This window comes from Heptranchias perlo, chromosome 20, assembly GCF_035084215.1.
Source record: "Heptranchias perlo isolate sHepPer1 chromosome 20, sHepPer1.hap1, whole genome shotgun sequence".
NCBI classification, from domain to species: Eukaryota; Metazoa; Chordata; class Chondrichthyes; order Hexanchiformes; family Hexanchidae; genus Heptranchias; species Heptranchias perlo.
The window spans coordinates 8948648-8965099 of NC_090344.1; positions in this window are offsets into that span (position 1 = coordinate 8948648).

Sequence of the window (16452 nt, forward strand, 5' to 3'; positions counted from 1 at the left end):
AAAGAGTGGGCGGGGCTTCAGGGTCCCAGTGACCGGGAACAAAGAGTGGGCGGGGCTTCAGGGTCCCAGTGACCGGGAACAAAGAGTGGGCGGGGCTTCAGCGTCCCAGTGATCGGGAACAAAGAGTGGGCGGGGCTTCAGGGTCCCAGTGACCGGGAACAAAGAGTGGGCGGGGCTTCAGGGTCCCAGTGATCGGGAACAAAGAGTGGGCGGGGCTTCAGGGTCCCAGTGACCGGGAACAAAGAGTGGGCGGGGCTTCAGGGTCCCAGTGACCGGGAACAAAGAGTGGGCGGGGCTTCAGGGTCCCAGTGACCGGGAACAAAGAGTGGGCGGGGCTTCAGCGTCCCAGTGATCGGGAACAAAGAGTGGGCGGGGCTTCAGGGTCCCAGTGATCGGGAACAAAGAGTGGGCGGGGCTTCAGGGTCCCAGTGACCGGGAACAAAGAGTGGGCGGGGTTTCAGGGTCCCATTGACCGTGAACAAAGAGTGGGCGGGGCTTCAGGGTCCCAGTGCCTCATTTATTTTATTCTCACTCTGCCCACAGCGGGTTTAGAACTGAACCTAACCAGAGGAGAGGGAGGGAGAAAACTGGGGGTGGAGGGAAGAAATATTGGAGATGGTGGGATGGGTTTGGTTTTCAGCACAGGGAGGAGGGAGAGTGTGTGGGACGGGGATTTACAGCTTTGGAGGAACAAGAGAGGAAAGAATGTTCCACAGAGACTAGAATAGTCTGTTCTGAATTTCTATCCTGTATTTACAGTGTTGACTTTTGTAAACTCCTTTTACAGGGTATGAGAAGGCGAGAATTTGCAAACATCAGTGTGAGTGGAAAAGCACCGAGACACACACACCCGAGTGAGAGTGTTCCAGTGCACTGACTGTGGAAAGAGCTTTAACCAGTTGCACAGCCTGAAAAAACATCACACCATTCACAGCGAGGAGAAACCGTACACGTGTTCTGTGTGTGGACGAGGCTTCAACTGATCGTCCAACCTGGAGAGACACAAAGACACCCGGACCACGGAGAAACCTTGGAAATGTGGGGACTGTGGGAAGGGATTCAATTATCTGTCTGAGCTGGAAACTCATCGACACAGTCACACCGGGGAGAGGCCGTTCACCTGCTCCACACATAACAGGAAAAGCACAGTTTCCGGTCTGGGGTGCGTTGCCTGATCTCACCCGGAGTGGTACTGAGCCCCACAGAGCAGAAAACGCCCAGGCTCAGTCCCAGGCCTGTGCGGAGTTAGCTGTTCTCAGGCTCGTGGGTTCGAGCCCCACTTTGGGTGGTTTGTATTTTATTTTTTAGGCTGATTTCACAGGCGATCCCCAGTTCGAAATTCCCAAGGCAGAGAGTTCAAGGAGTATTTTGTACAAACGAGATTCAAGGGCAGTATCAGAAATGTCCTCCTTGATTCTGGACCTTGATCTCTCTCCAACCGCTCGCTGCTTCAGATTGAACTTTATTTCATTTCACCCGCAGCTCGGGGTCAGTGCGGATTTGAGGGGCTTCGGGCCGGTCTCTCCCTTCACACCCATCAGAGAGGCTTTGGACTCGTCTCTCCCTTCACAGCCCATCAGAGAGGCTTTGGGCCCGTCTCTCCCTTCACAGCCCATCAGAGAGGCTTTGGGCCCGTCTCTCCGTTCACAGCCCATCAGTGCCGAGAAAAAGACGGAGAATTTGACACACATAATGTGTTCTGTAACTTTTCATAAACACTTCAGTATTTTTCACTCCGCGTCCAAAATTTTGAGTTCTCCCCTGGTGTGTCCGCTTTCTGTGTTTATAAACACAAGTGTATTTCGTTCCGTGTCCAACACTGTGAGGTCTCCCCTGGTGTATGAGTATTTAGTGTTTATAAAGAGTATAAATTATTGACCGGGGGTTTGTGTGTAGTGGGTTTGAGGGTGAGCTCTGATTCCCACTCCCTGATGGATTGAATGGAGGAAAGAATGAATGAGAGAGAGGCGCGATGTGGGAGACGGGATGCTGGAAGAATGTGCCCAGGAACCTGGTTAAAAGTGGCCAAACACAAGATAATATTAAGATACCATCAGCAGAACATGAACATAACCTGAGCTCCGAGATCTGGTCGGTCCCATTCCCCCGAAGTGAGGAATGAGCGGGAGAGGCAATTCCACCCGATTTATATTTTCTTCCAAGGCGACACCACAAAATCCAACTTGCGATGGAGCCGAAAAAGCTCAGTTGGGAATGCGGAGATCTAAAGGTCCCTGGTTCAATTCCGAATTTCAGCAACATTTGATTGTTTTCCTCTTGTTCTTTGGGTCGAATCTCGCATTTATTTACACTGAAATTTTAACCGGCACTGGAGGCTTGGGCAAGGAGTAGAGAGGCATCAAGATTGAGAAATATTGATAGCATCTTTACTTAGATTTATTTTCGATTTTCTACGACATTTGTCTCTGTTTTTTGCCTCACTCAGTGCCGGGTGAATATTTGATTTGAAGCATTTGATTCCTAGTCTGATGCCTTTTCCACATCTCGGGGCGGCCAGACACGCTCTGTCTGTTTGTTACTCATTGTGACTATTAACGGGAACAGGCCCTGAGTTAAACGTTTATCAGCAAAGCGACAGAGAGATAACACAGCGGGAATAAAACTCGTTGCCTCATATTGTTAGATACTCAGTGACTCAGCTTGTAATGTGTGTCAGTAAACATACCCGGATACTGAGTGACACAGGTTGTAATGTGTATCAGTAAACATACCCGGATACTGAGTGACACAGATTGTAATGTGTGTCAGTAAACATACCCGGATACTGAGTGACACAGATTGAAATATGTGTCAGTAAACATACCCGGATACTGAGTGACACAGATTGTAATGTGTGTCAGTAAACGCACCCGGATACTGAGTGACACAGATTGTCATGTGTGTCAGTAAACATATCCGGATACTGAGTCTCACAGATTGTCATGTGTGTCAGGAAACATACCCGGATACTGAGTGACACAGATTGCAATACGTGTGTCAGTAAACATACTCGGATACTGAGTGACACAGATTGTAATACGTGTGTCAGTAAACATACCCGGATACTGAGTGACACAGATTGTAATGTGTGTCAGTAAACATACCCGGATACTGAGTGACACAGATTGTAATACGTGTGTCAGTAAACATACTCGGATACTGAGTGACACAGATTGTAATACGTGTGTCAGTAAACATACCCGGATACTGAGTGACACAGATTGTAATGTGTGTCAGTAAACATACCCGGATACTGAGTGACACAGATTGTAATGTGTGTCAGTAAACATACCCGGATACTGAGTGACACAGATTGTAATGTGTGTCAATAAACATACCCGGATACTGAGTGACACAGATTGTAATACGTGTGTCAGTAAACATACCCGGATACTGAGTGACACAGATTGTAATGTGTGTCAATAAACATACCCGGATACTGAGTGACACAGATTGTAATACGTGTGTCAGTAAACATACTCGGATACTGAGTGACACAGATTGTAATGTGTGTCAGTAAACATACCCGGATACTGAGTGACACAGATTGTAATGTGTGTCAGTAAACATACCCGGATTCTGAGTGACACAGATTGTAATGTGTGTCAGTAAACATGCCCGGATACTGAGTGACACAGATTGTCATGTGTGTCAGTGAACATACCCGGAAAAATGATTCTGGAAATGGAAAGAAATAGAGTGAAAGCAAATGAGAGATGAGACTGATGGAAAAAGATGGAGACACAGAAAGGTGAGTGGGAAAAGATGGAGAAAAGAAAAATAAGGAGAAAGATGTGTGCCTCCGCCCCAAGGCAAAGACATGTCAAACATATTAATGGATGTTATTCCAAAAATATAACCATGTGGCATGTTGTGTGGATTTGCTTGTTTTCAAAGTCGACCAAACTTTTAAAAGTTACCAAAACATTGTAATAGGAACCTTAGGGGCAATACGGGGATCAAACCCGTGATCTCAGCGTTATTAGCACCACGCTCTAACCAACTGAGCTAACTGGCTGTCGATGCATCATCATCATCTCATGGGCTGTCACGTGTTTGGTAGATATTTTTTTACACTGGGTGACAGGGTTTTTGCACAAATATTTAATAAACCACACCCCTTAAGCATTGTTACTTGTTTCTGTATAAAACTGAAGAGGATGTAAATTAAAATTAACAGATAAAGAGCACTTTAATGTAAAAAATTAAATTTTGTTCAATATTATTTTACTATCAATGAACAGCCCATCCATAAAACACTGCCCTGCTTTCAAACCTGTGGGCGGGACCCTGAGCTACTGTGAAAATGATATCACTCCCAAAATAAAATCACCCCAACGTGATTCGATCAAGCTGCGATTTGACGTGCTGTCAGATGTCTGTCTGTCTATCTGTCTGTCTGTTTATCCGTCTGATTGGGTCTCTGCCGTATTCTCAGGCTTTTTGTTTGCTGGCTGCAGGCCTCGCTCCCCGACTGACTGAACAACTACCGGGCCGTGTGCCAGAATCAATGAATGTGACTGACTGTCTGCCCTTTTATGGATCTGAATGGCCACATTTCTGAGTTCCTGCCTTCACTCTGTGTCGCAGGCCTGTCTCTGTCCCTCAGGATGACAGCACACCCACAAGCTTCACGACTGAACGCAGGTTTGGTCAGTCTGTCCTCGCAGCTCCTTCGGAAGCTAATGATTTTGAAATGAATTATTTTTCCTGGGTGACTTCTGAAGTTTTGTTCAGTGAAATGATTGGGAAGAGAACGGAGGAGAAGGATTGAGAGCCTTTCATGAGGGACAGAAGTGATGTTGTTTAACGGAGAAGCAACCCGATCACAATCAATGCAGAGAGAGACAAGGGCAGCAGGCACATGGGAACAACACCACCTGCACGTTCCCCTTCAGTCACACACCATCCCGACTTGGAAATATATCGCCGTTCCTTCATCGTCGCTGGGTCAAAATCCTGGAACTCCCTTCCTAACAGAACTGTGGGAGAACCTTCAACACAAGGATGACAGCGGTTCAAGAAGGCGGCTCATCACCACATTCTCAAGGGCAATTAGGGATGGGAAAGAAAGACTGGCCTTGCCAGCGACGCCCACATCCCAAGGTCTGTTAATTCACACTTTAATGTTGTCAGCATCCTTTTAGTTTTAACTCCAAACTTGACTATAATAACCATCATGTATCCTTCTCGGCCCACCAGCACTTTCTTATTGAACACACGTGACATGGTTCATACTATATTAATACACAGTTCAGTTTACATTTATAGATACATAGATTCATAGTACATTTCATTCTACTTCCACTATTAATTATAATTATACTAAATTATAACTGTTAATGGGTTAATCCTTACACGTTGTTCTTCCTGACTCTGAACACGATAGTTCAGTCCTGGATGTGATTAACAGCAGAATCCGACCCCTGCAGTCATATGTGAACTCGCTGGTGTCTCAGCACGTGTGATGACTGAGTGAATCCCTTCCCACACACGGAGCAGGTGAACAGTCTCTCCCCAATGGGCGCGAGTTGATGTGTCAGCAGTTCATTTCTGATTTTAAAGCTTTTCTCACAGTCACTGCACTAAAAGGTCACTCAATAGTGTGAACAAATTGATGTCTCAGAAGGTGTGATGACTGAGTGAATCTCTTCCCACACACGGAGCAGGTGAACAGTCTCTCCCCAGTGTGAGTGTGTTGGTGTTTCAGCAGATCATTTGTGCTTTTAAAGCCCTTCTCACAGTCAGAACATTTAAAAACTCTCTCCCGGGGTGAGTACGTTGGTGTGTCAGCAGATTCCTGTTGCTTTTATATCTCTTCCCACAGTCAGAACATTTAAAAGGTCTCTTATCAGAGTGAACTCGTTGGTGTCTCAGCAGGTGGGATGACCGAGTGAATCTCTTGCACACAGAGCAGGTGAACGGCCTCTCCCCAGTGTGAGTGCGTTGATGTCTTCACAATTCGTATCTGCATTTGGAGCTCTTCACGCAGTCAGAACATTTAAATGGTCTCTCATCAGAGTGAACAAGTTCGTGTGTCAGCAGTTTGGATGAAATAGTGAATCCCTTCCCTCACACTGAGCAGGTGAACGGCCTCTCCCCAGTGTGAGTGCGTTGGTGTGTCAGCAGATTAATTTTGCTTTTAAACCTCTTCTCACAGTCAGAACATTTAAAAGGTCTCTCATCAGAGTGAACTCGCTGGTGTATCTGCAGGGTGGATGACTGAGTGAATCTCTTCCCACACACGGAGCAGGAGAATGGCCTCTCCCCAGTGTGAACTCGCTGGTGTATCAGCAGGGTGAATGACTGAGTGAATCCCTTCCCACACACAGAGCACGAGAATGGCCTCTCCCCAGTGTGAATTCGCAGGTGTCACAGCAGGTGGGATGAGCAAGTAAATCTCTTCTTACACACGGAGCAGGAGAACGGCCTCTCCCCAGTGTGAACTCGCTGGTGTGACAAAAGTTGTGATGACAGTGTGAATCTCTTCCCGCACACGGAGCAGATGAAGGGCCTCTCCCCAGTGTCACTGCGTTGATGTCTCAGCAGCTCCTTTCTGCTTTTAAAGCTCTTCCCACAGTCACAGCATTTAAAAGGTCTCTCATCGGAGTGAACTCGCTGGTGTGCCAGCAGGTCGGATGAGCAAGTGAATCTCTTCCCACACACAGAGCAGGAGAACGGCCTCTCCCCAGTGCCACTGCGTTGATGTCTCAGAAGTTCGTTTCTTCTTTTAAAACTCTTCTCACAGTCAGAGCATTTAAAAGGTCTCTCATCAGAGTGAACTCGCTGGTGTCTCAGCAGGTTGGATGACTCAGTGAATCTCTTCTTACACACGGAGCAGGTGAACGGCCTCTCCCCAGTGTGTTTGCGTCGATGAGTTTCCAGCTCTGACGGGTAATTGAATCCCTTCCCACAGTCCCCACATTTCCACGGTTTCTCCGTGGTCCGGGTGTCCTTGTGTCTCTCCAGGTTGGACGATCAGTTGAAGCCTCATCCACACACAGAACACGTGTACGGTTTCTCCCCGCTGTGAATGGTGTAATGTTTTTTCAGGCTGTGTAACTGGTTGAAGCTCTTTCCACAGTCAGTGCACTGGAACACTCTCACTCGGGTGTGTGTGTCTCGGTGCTTTTCCACTCACACTGATGTTTGAAATCTTCTCCCAGAGACAGAACAGACAAACATTTCTTCTTCCACATTCAAAGGCCAATGATATTCAGGTCCTAACGAATCGAGTGACTCTGTCAGATCTTATGTGATGTTTGGTTTGAGTTTCCTGTCTGCAAATCCTCCCCTTCTAATACCCTGTAAAAAGAGAGTTATCACTGTAAATACAGGATAGAAATTCAGAACAGACAATTCTCGTTTCTACGGAACATTCTTTCCTCTCTTGTGCCTCAAAGCTGTAAATCCCCGTCCCACACACTCTCCCTCCTCCCTGTGCTGAAATCCAAACTCATCGCATCATCTTTCAGTGGCCCTAAACCATGAGTGAAAGGGTGAGAGAGGAATGTGAGAGAGCGAATGTGAGTGAGTGTGAGATAGTGAATGTGAGTGCAGCAGTGGGCTCGGTGTGGAGAATGAAGTGGGGCAGGTGGAGCATATTTCAGTGGGGCAGCAGTGATCATAATCTCATTAGGTTTAGATCAGTTATGGAAAAGGACAGGGGACAGTCAAATGTGAAAATTCTTAACTGGAGGAGGGCAAATTTCAGTGAGTTAAAAAGTGATCTTGTCCGCGTGGATTGGAATCAAAAATTGGCAGGCAGAACAGTAATTGAACAATGGGAGGCCTTCAAAGAGGAGTTGGATTGCGTACTGAGTAGACATATTCCAACGAGGAGGAAAGGAATGGCATCTGAAGCGAGAGCTCCCTGGATGAATAAAGATATAGAGATCACCATTGCTCCTTCATTTACAGACGATCGCTGACCAATCATGATTTCTCCTTCATTTACAGACGTTTCCTGACTGATCATCATTTGTCCTTCATTTACAGACATCCCCTGGCCGATTACCATTTCTCCTTCATTTACAGACACTCCCTGACCAATCAACATTTCTCCTTCGTTTACAGACACTCCCTGACCAACCACCATTTCTCCTCCTTTTACAGATGCTCCCTGACTGATCACCATTTCTCCTTCATTTTCGAAGCTCCCTGACCAATCACCATTTCTGCTTCATTTACAGACGCTCCCTGACCGATCACCAATTCTCCTTCATTTACAGACGCTCCCTGACCAATCACCATTTCTCCTTCATTTACAGACGCTCCCTGACTGATCACCATTTCTCCTTCATTTACAGACGCTCCCTGACCAATCACCATTTCTCCTTCATTTCCAGACGCTCGCTGACCGATCACCAATTCTCCTTCATTTACAGACGCTCCCTGACCGATCACCATTTCTCCTTCATTTACAGACGCTCCCTGACTGATCACCATTTCTCATTCATTTACAGACGCTCCCTGACCAATCACCATTTCTCCTTCATTTCCAGACGCTCCCTGACCGATCACCAATTCTCCTTCATTTACAGACGCTCCCTGACCGATCACCAATTCTCCTTCATTTACAGACGCTCCCTGACCGATCACCATTTCTCCTTCATTTAGACGCTCCCTGACCGATCACCAATTCTCCTTCATTTACAGACGCTCCCTGACCGATCACCATTTCTCCTTCATTTACAGACGCTCCCTGACCAACCACCATTTCTCCTCCTTTTACAGACGCTCCCTGACAGATCACCATTTCGCCTTCATTTACAGACGCTCCCTGACCAATCACCATTTCTCCTTCATTTCCAGACGCTCGCTGACCGATCACCAATTCTCCTTCATTTACAGACGCTCCCTGACCGATCACCAATTCTCCTTCATTTACAGACGCTCCCTGACCGATCACCATTTCTCCTTCATTTACAGACGCTCCCTGACCAATCACCATTTCTCCTTCATTTCCAGACGCTCGCTGACCGATCACCAATTCTCCTTCATTTCCAGACGCTCCCTGACCGATCACCAATTCTCCTTCATTTACAGACGCTCCCTGACCGATCACCATTTCTCCTTCATTTACAGACGCTCCCTGACCGATCACCATTTCTCCTTCATTTACAGACGCTCCCTGACCGATCACCATTTCTCCTTCGTTTACAGACACTCCCTGACCAACCACCATTTCTCCTCCTTTTACAGATGCTCGCTGACCGATCACCAATTCTCCTTCATTTACAGACGCTCCCTGACCGATCACCAATTCTCCTTCATTTACAGACGCTCCCTGACCGATCACCATTTCTCCTTCATTTACAGACGCTCCCTGACCGATCACCATTTCTCCTTCATTTACAGACGCTCCCTGACCAATCACCATTTCTCCTTCATTTCCAGACGCTCGCTGACCGATCACCAATTCTCCTTCATTTACAGACGCTCCCTGACCGATCACCAATTCTCCTTCATTTACAGACGCTCCCTGACCGATCACCATTTCTCCTTCATTTACAGACGCTCCCTGACCGATCACCATTTCTCCTTCATTTACAGACGCTCCCTGACCAATCACCATTTCTCCTTCATTTACAGACGCTCCCTGACCGATCACCATTTCTCCTTTTGTTGAGAGTTGGTCCGGAGCGAAACGGGAGAAACCGGAAACCGGCGGGTAGTGAGGGGGGATAATGTTCACTGTTTTATATTCGGGTCTGGGGCCGCACTCGGGGTTTGTGAAGCCTGAGCCCGGACCCGGGCCCCGGGGTTTATTGATCCTCTTGCTCCGATCCTCTCACCTGCACCGAACGCGCTCCTCCCGCAGCCTCGACTGACCGCGCATGCTCAGGACACACTACCCGATAATGAGTCACTACTGCGCTTGCGCCCTGTGCTCCACTGATTCAGATAGGGCACAATCTGTACTCCGCTGCATGCTGGGTACTGCAGCCGCCATTGATGATCTTAATATCTGGCCAAAAAGCAAAGACATTGGAACCAGGGAGAGCGCGTTTGGACCAAAGATAATAAAATAAATTGAAACCCCAGCTCCTCGTGCCATTTAAACCTGCACAAACACACAACGCAGACGCGACCCCCACTTTGGTGAACTCCAAAAAATATTTTTTTCGGTAAGTTTTATTAATCTCGTTTTACTAAATGTTGCAACTGACGGGTTCAATTCATGTTTATTTTCCAACTGCACCTCAGGACCACCATTCTCACCATTAACCCCGCCCTGATGATTAAGGGGAGTTCCGGACCAATAGCAGGAGCGGAAATTGGTTGGATGGATACCGAACAGTTGGTCCTCCAAAAAATCGGAGTGTGTGAGGGGCGGGAGTTGCGGCACTGAATGGGCGGGACTAAGCCCAGGTGTCCGTCACTGTCTGAAGCATCATTTTTAAAAATTATTTTTTCTTAAACTCCAGGAGAAACCTCGATCATTCTGTTGCGTCTTGAAACAGATGAAGCCCCATGAGGTGGAGCAAACATTTCAACATTTGCTGAAAAACACATTAATTAAGAACAGCCAACATGGATTATTTGAGATAATTCAAGTCTGCTGATCAATGGAATGTAGTGGATGTTGTGTAGATGGATTGTGAAAAGGTGTTTGATAAGATGCCGGACAGGAGGCTTGTTGATAAAATTAATACTCACAGTATTAAAATGAATGCGGCAGTGTGGATAGAAAGTTGAGTAAAGGGCAGAAAACAGAGAGTAGTGGTTAATGGATGTTCTTCAGACTGGAGGGATGTAAACAGTGGTGTCCCCCAGGGTCAGTGTTGTGACCATTGCTGTTCTCAATGTAGAGAATGATCTCAGGTTGGGTATGTGGAACACAAGGTATAAATCTATGCCCTCTATCGATTGACTTCTCTGCTAAGGGAAATAGGTCCTTCTTATCCACTCTATCTAGGACCCTCGTAATTTTATACACCTCAATTAAATCACCCCTCAGCCTCCTCTGATCCAATGAAAACAGCCCCAGCCTATCCAATCTTTCCTCACAGCTAAAATTCTCCAGTCCTGGCACATCCTCGTAAATCTCCTCTGTACTCTCTCTGTTGCAATTACACCCTTTCTGTATTGTGGTGAACAGAACTGTACGCAATATCCGAGCTGTGGCCTAACCAGTGTTTTATAGAGTTCCAGCATAACCTCCATGCTCTTACATTCGATGCCGTGTCTAATAAAGGAAAGTATTCCATATGCCTTCCTCACCACCTTAGCTACCTGTCCTGCTACCTTCAGGGATCTGTGGACATGCACTCCAAGGTCCCTGACTTCTTCTACACCTTTCAGTATCCTCCCATTTATTGTGTACTCCCTTTGCCTTATTTGCCTTTCCCAAATGCATTACCTCACACTTCTCCGGATTGAATTCCATTTCCCACTTTTCTGCCAACTCAACCAGTCCATTGATATCTTCCTGCAGCTGACAGCTTTCCTCCTCACGATCAACCATACGGCCAATTTTGTATCATCTGCAAACCTCTTGATCAAGCCCCGTAAATTTAAGTCCAAATCATTAATATATATCATGAAAAGCATGGGACCTAGTACTGAGCCCTGCGGAACCCCACTGGAAACAGCCTTCCAGGCACAAAAACACCCATCGACCATTTCACTTTACTTCCTGCTACTGTGCCAATTTTGGATCCAACTTGCCACTCTCCCTTGGCTTGTACTTTTTTGACCAGTCTGTCACGTGGGATTGTCTTGAAAGCCTTGCTACAAATCCTTGTACAAATGTGCTGCCCTTATTGACTCTCCTTGTTATCGCCTCAATAAATTCAATCAAGTTAGTCAGACACGACCTCCCCTTAACAAATCCATGCTGACTGGCCTTGATTAGTCTGTGGCTTTCCAAGTGACGGTTTATACTGTCGCTTAGAATTTACTCTAATAATTTGCCCACCACCGAGGTTCGGCTGACTGGCCTTTAATTACTCAGTCGATCCCTCGCTCCCTTTTTAAACAATGGTACAACGTTCCCAGTCCTCCAATCATCGGCACCATACCTGTATGAAGTGAGGATTGGAAAATGATGGTCAGAGCCTCCGTTATTTCCTCCCTTGCTTTTTTAACAGCCTGGGATACATTTCATCCGGTCCTGGTGATTGATCTCCCTTCAAAGATGGAAAACACTTTTAAACTTCCTCTCTCACTAAGGTTATCCCATCCAATATTTCACACTCCTCCTCCTTAACTACAACGTCTGCATCGTCCTTCTCTTTTGTGAAGATAGACGCAAAGCATTCATTAAGAACCATACCAACATCTTCCTCCTCCTCACGTAGGTTACCTTTTTAGTCTCTAATAAGCCCCACTGTTTCCCTAGTTATCCTCTTGCTCTTAATGTATTTATAAAAGATCTTTGGGTTTTCCTTGATTTTACTTGCCAATATTGTTTGATGCTCTCCCTTTCCTTTCCTAATTCCTTTTTAATTTCACCCCTGCATTTTTTATACTCCTCTAGGCTTTCTGTAGTATTGAGCTCTCGGTGTCTGACATAAGCTTTTCTTTTCTGCCTCATCTTACCCTGTATGCCCCTTGACATCAAGGGATATAATTTCCTACTCATTGGTCTAAACATCACACATTACAATCTAATCTACTATATTACTCACTCTGGTTTAAGTTTATATTATGGTTGATAACAGACAAAGTCTTTTCTTTCTCCTTATCTGATTAGAGATTCCAACTTGCCGATTCTGTGGAATGGAATGTCTGATCAGTGTTGCCATGGCGACCTGCCTGCAGCCAAGTGCCTGTTTGAGTTTCTAATTCAGACTAAACCTCTCCTCCCCATAATACACATTATATCAGACATTTGATGTCAATGTATTTTAGCCATGTTATGTTAATATCTATAAACCTGCAAAGTGCTGAGATACACAAACCTTTAAAAGTGGGAGCTCAAGTTGATAAAGTGGTAGAAAAAATACATGTGATCCTCGGTTTTACAAATAGAGGTACAGAGCACAAAAGGACAGAGGCCATGTAAACCTGTACAAGTTATTGGTTAGGCTGCGGTTAGAATATTGTGTCAAGTTTTGGGGATCTTACACTGGGAAAGATATCAAGGCCATGGAGAGGGTGCAGAAGAGATTCACTGAAATGTGAAATATCAGTGACGAGAGACTTTAGTTATGAGGAGAGACAAGGGAAACTGGGACTCTTTTCATCAGAACAAAGAACGGTAAGTGGGATCTGAGGGCGGTGTTCAAATTTTGATTCTGGGCATTGTCTAAATGTGTTAGGGACACTCAATGTCTCTGAAGGTCTGTGTACAGGGCGGGGGCAGATGGGTTTATCTTATCATCTTCGGGTTAAATGTTGTTCTCATCGAGGTGAGCACCCAGTGTCAACACTCTCCAGTCAGGTACAGCACGGGTTAGATACAGAGTAAAGACCCTCTGCACTGTACCATCAAACACTCCCAGGGCAGGTACAGCATCGCTTAGATCGAGACAAAATCTCCCTCAGCACTGTCCCATCAAACACTCCCAGGGCAGGTACAGCACAGGTTAGATTCAGAGTAAAGCTCCATCAGCACTACCCTATCCAACACTCCGAGGGCAACCACAGCACGGGTTAGACACAGAGTAATGCTCCCTCTACACTGTCCCATCAAACACTTTCATGGTAGGTACATCACGGGATAGATACAGACAAAAGCTCCCTCTTCTTGTCCCATCAAACAGTCCCAAGGCACGACAGCACAGGTTAGATACAGAGTGAAGCTCCCTCCACACTGTACTATCAAACCCTCCCAGAGCAGGTACAGCACCAGTTAAGTACAGAGTAGAGCTCCCACGACACTGTCCCATCAAACACTCACAGACCATACAGAACAGTGTAGGATTTAAACCGCTACTTTCAGGATTATAATTTAATCAAATCTAAGGACTGGTTCGTGACCACAACAAGATCACCACGGTACTGGTATTATGGTTAAAAGCAAAACAGATTTATTCAGCACATCACAATTCGTACAAAAATCCTCGAGATAGAGAAGCTTAAGGCCGCGTGACTCCTTGATTTAATTAAACTTCAGTCCCAGTTATCTTCATGTTGTTTAGACATTGTGCTATTACAGCAAATTCCTCCCTTAGTGCCTGTGATTTCCCCAACGTCTGTTCATTCCCACTTTACTGTTGTCAGCATCCTTTTAGTTTTAACTGCAAACTTGACTATAATAACCATTATGCTTCCATCTCGGCCCACCAGTACTTTCTCATCGAATACACGTTACATGGTTCATACTATATTAATACACAGTACAGTTTACATTTATAGATACATAGATTCATATTAAATTTCATTAAACTTCGACTATTAATTATAATTATACTAAATTATATCTGCTATTGGGTTAATCCTTACAATTCCCTATCTTGAGGGTGAGGTATTTATGCCGATCCCTCATACTACATCCGAATATATTGTAAGTTCCCATTTTTTGCTCCTTTCTATTCGGTCTTGGGTTCTTATATCTGATGATCCTGTCACTTCCATGGTGCAATTTAATCCTTTCTGATTCCTATTAAAACCACATGTGTCTACTGAGTGGTCATATAAATCATCGGGGCAAATGAGGGCATCTTCACTGGAATAGCATTCCTGTGGGTTCGGTTCTATCCAAGTTAACTCTCTCAATTGGACCAACCATTGGGGTGGGGTCCAAAATCGGCTAACAGTAGCTCCTTTCACAACTCCTATATTTTGCACTCTGTAGTGTTTTGTTTTAAACACAGGTTCTGGATCTGAGACAATATAGTACACAGGGGAAAGTAAAAGGTGCTACTATATTGTAACACTTATAACATACAAGTACTGTAACAGACAAACAATCAATCACAAGCTAACGTCCGTCTGCCCGTCGGGGACCCCTGAAGTCGACGGCTGGTCATTGAGCCTGTAGTTTTCCCAGGCACCGGATGCACTCCCAGTCCTCAGTGAAATCCTCCGAGTCTGGGAAGTCCCCGATAGTTATACTGGGGCATAAACAAGTGGACTTGCGGCGGACGGCCAGGTCAAACAGCTGGTGGCCTTGAGGCGTCTTGCGCGATGTAAACACGTTTAGCTGCTGACAACACTTGTGATATGTCATACAGTTCACCCTTATGTTACACACTCTGAACAGGGTATTGGGTATCGTTCGGTTCATACTACATGGGAATTCCTACTCCGAGTACCAACAACTCCTGGCTCCCTACCTCGTGGCATTCATGCTTGATCGGACGAAATTTGATGAATTTTCTGATTTTACATAAATCTGTATCTCCATTGATAAGATTTAGATTTAAACCATATTCTTGCATCTCCATTTTGAACCTGAATGGTTCAAATTTTGGGTCAATTTTCACCTTAAGCCGTAGCCTTAAAACAAAACAAATCAAATTTTTTTCAAAAGAAGAAAAGCAGATTGGATCAAGGCTGATGATTGCTTTTCCTTCTCTATTTAATTTTGAATTATTGAAACAAAATCACCATGCTGTGACATTTGATATCTGCCGATATCTGCAGCTAAGGTCTTAAATTTTTAACACCACTGGATCGCTTCCTGCCCCAAATTCCTCCAGCAAAGATTGCACCGTTACTTTGTAAAGCCATTTCATGTAAAAGAACGACTCTTGGTAATCCTGCACCATCAACACTCATGTGGTGCTGAAAACCAGGGTCACCTGTTTTAAACGAAACACAGAAAATCCATTGTGGTGCTTCCAGAGAGCACAAGGGGTTAATTTGTCAAATCATCATTTATTATTTCTTTTGTCCAAAGGAATAATCCCTTTACCCGAAACAAATCCAGAAAACAAAACAGGAGAGAGAGGGACTGCGCAGCCCCCCTCCCTCTCTCTCTCTGGAGTTGGCAGCCTGTCTGTAATAAAGTCTGTCTCTCCCACACACAGATGTCCGTAGGACTGCCAATTGGAATTTCCAACTCCAAGTCCTTCTCTCTGTATTTTCAAGATGTAACCACATTAAGAAAAATGTTTTGTGTTTTTGATTTCATTTATTCCCTTAGGGGAGGAGGATTCAAGGATCCTCACCATACACTCCTGAAGAAAGGGGGTGACTTCCTTCGAAATTCACAAAAATAATTGTTTTTATCAAGAGACAATAACACTGTTTACAGTACCTGCTCTTTCCACTTTCAGAATGCTGTGACTCCAAAGGTGTAAGATCAACATCTTAAAAAAACTAGTGCAGTCCAAATACTTAACTTCAGCAATACAGAAGTACGGGTTAGTTACTTCTTGCATGTCAAAACCTTAAGGTGTGGGGGAGGAATCAATCACAATCGCACAAAATGCTTCGAAGAAGTTCAAATTAATTTATAACCAGAGACCATCCTGCAACTGTAACGTGTAATTCTTTAAAGCTGCACTTTATCTTTTCTTTTACAATTAAATCTCATTTTGTCAATTATTTTATATC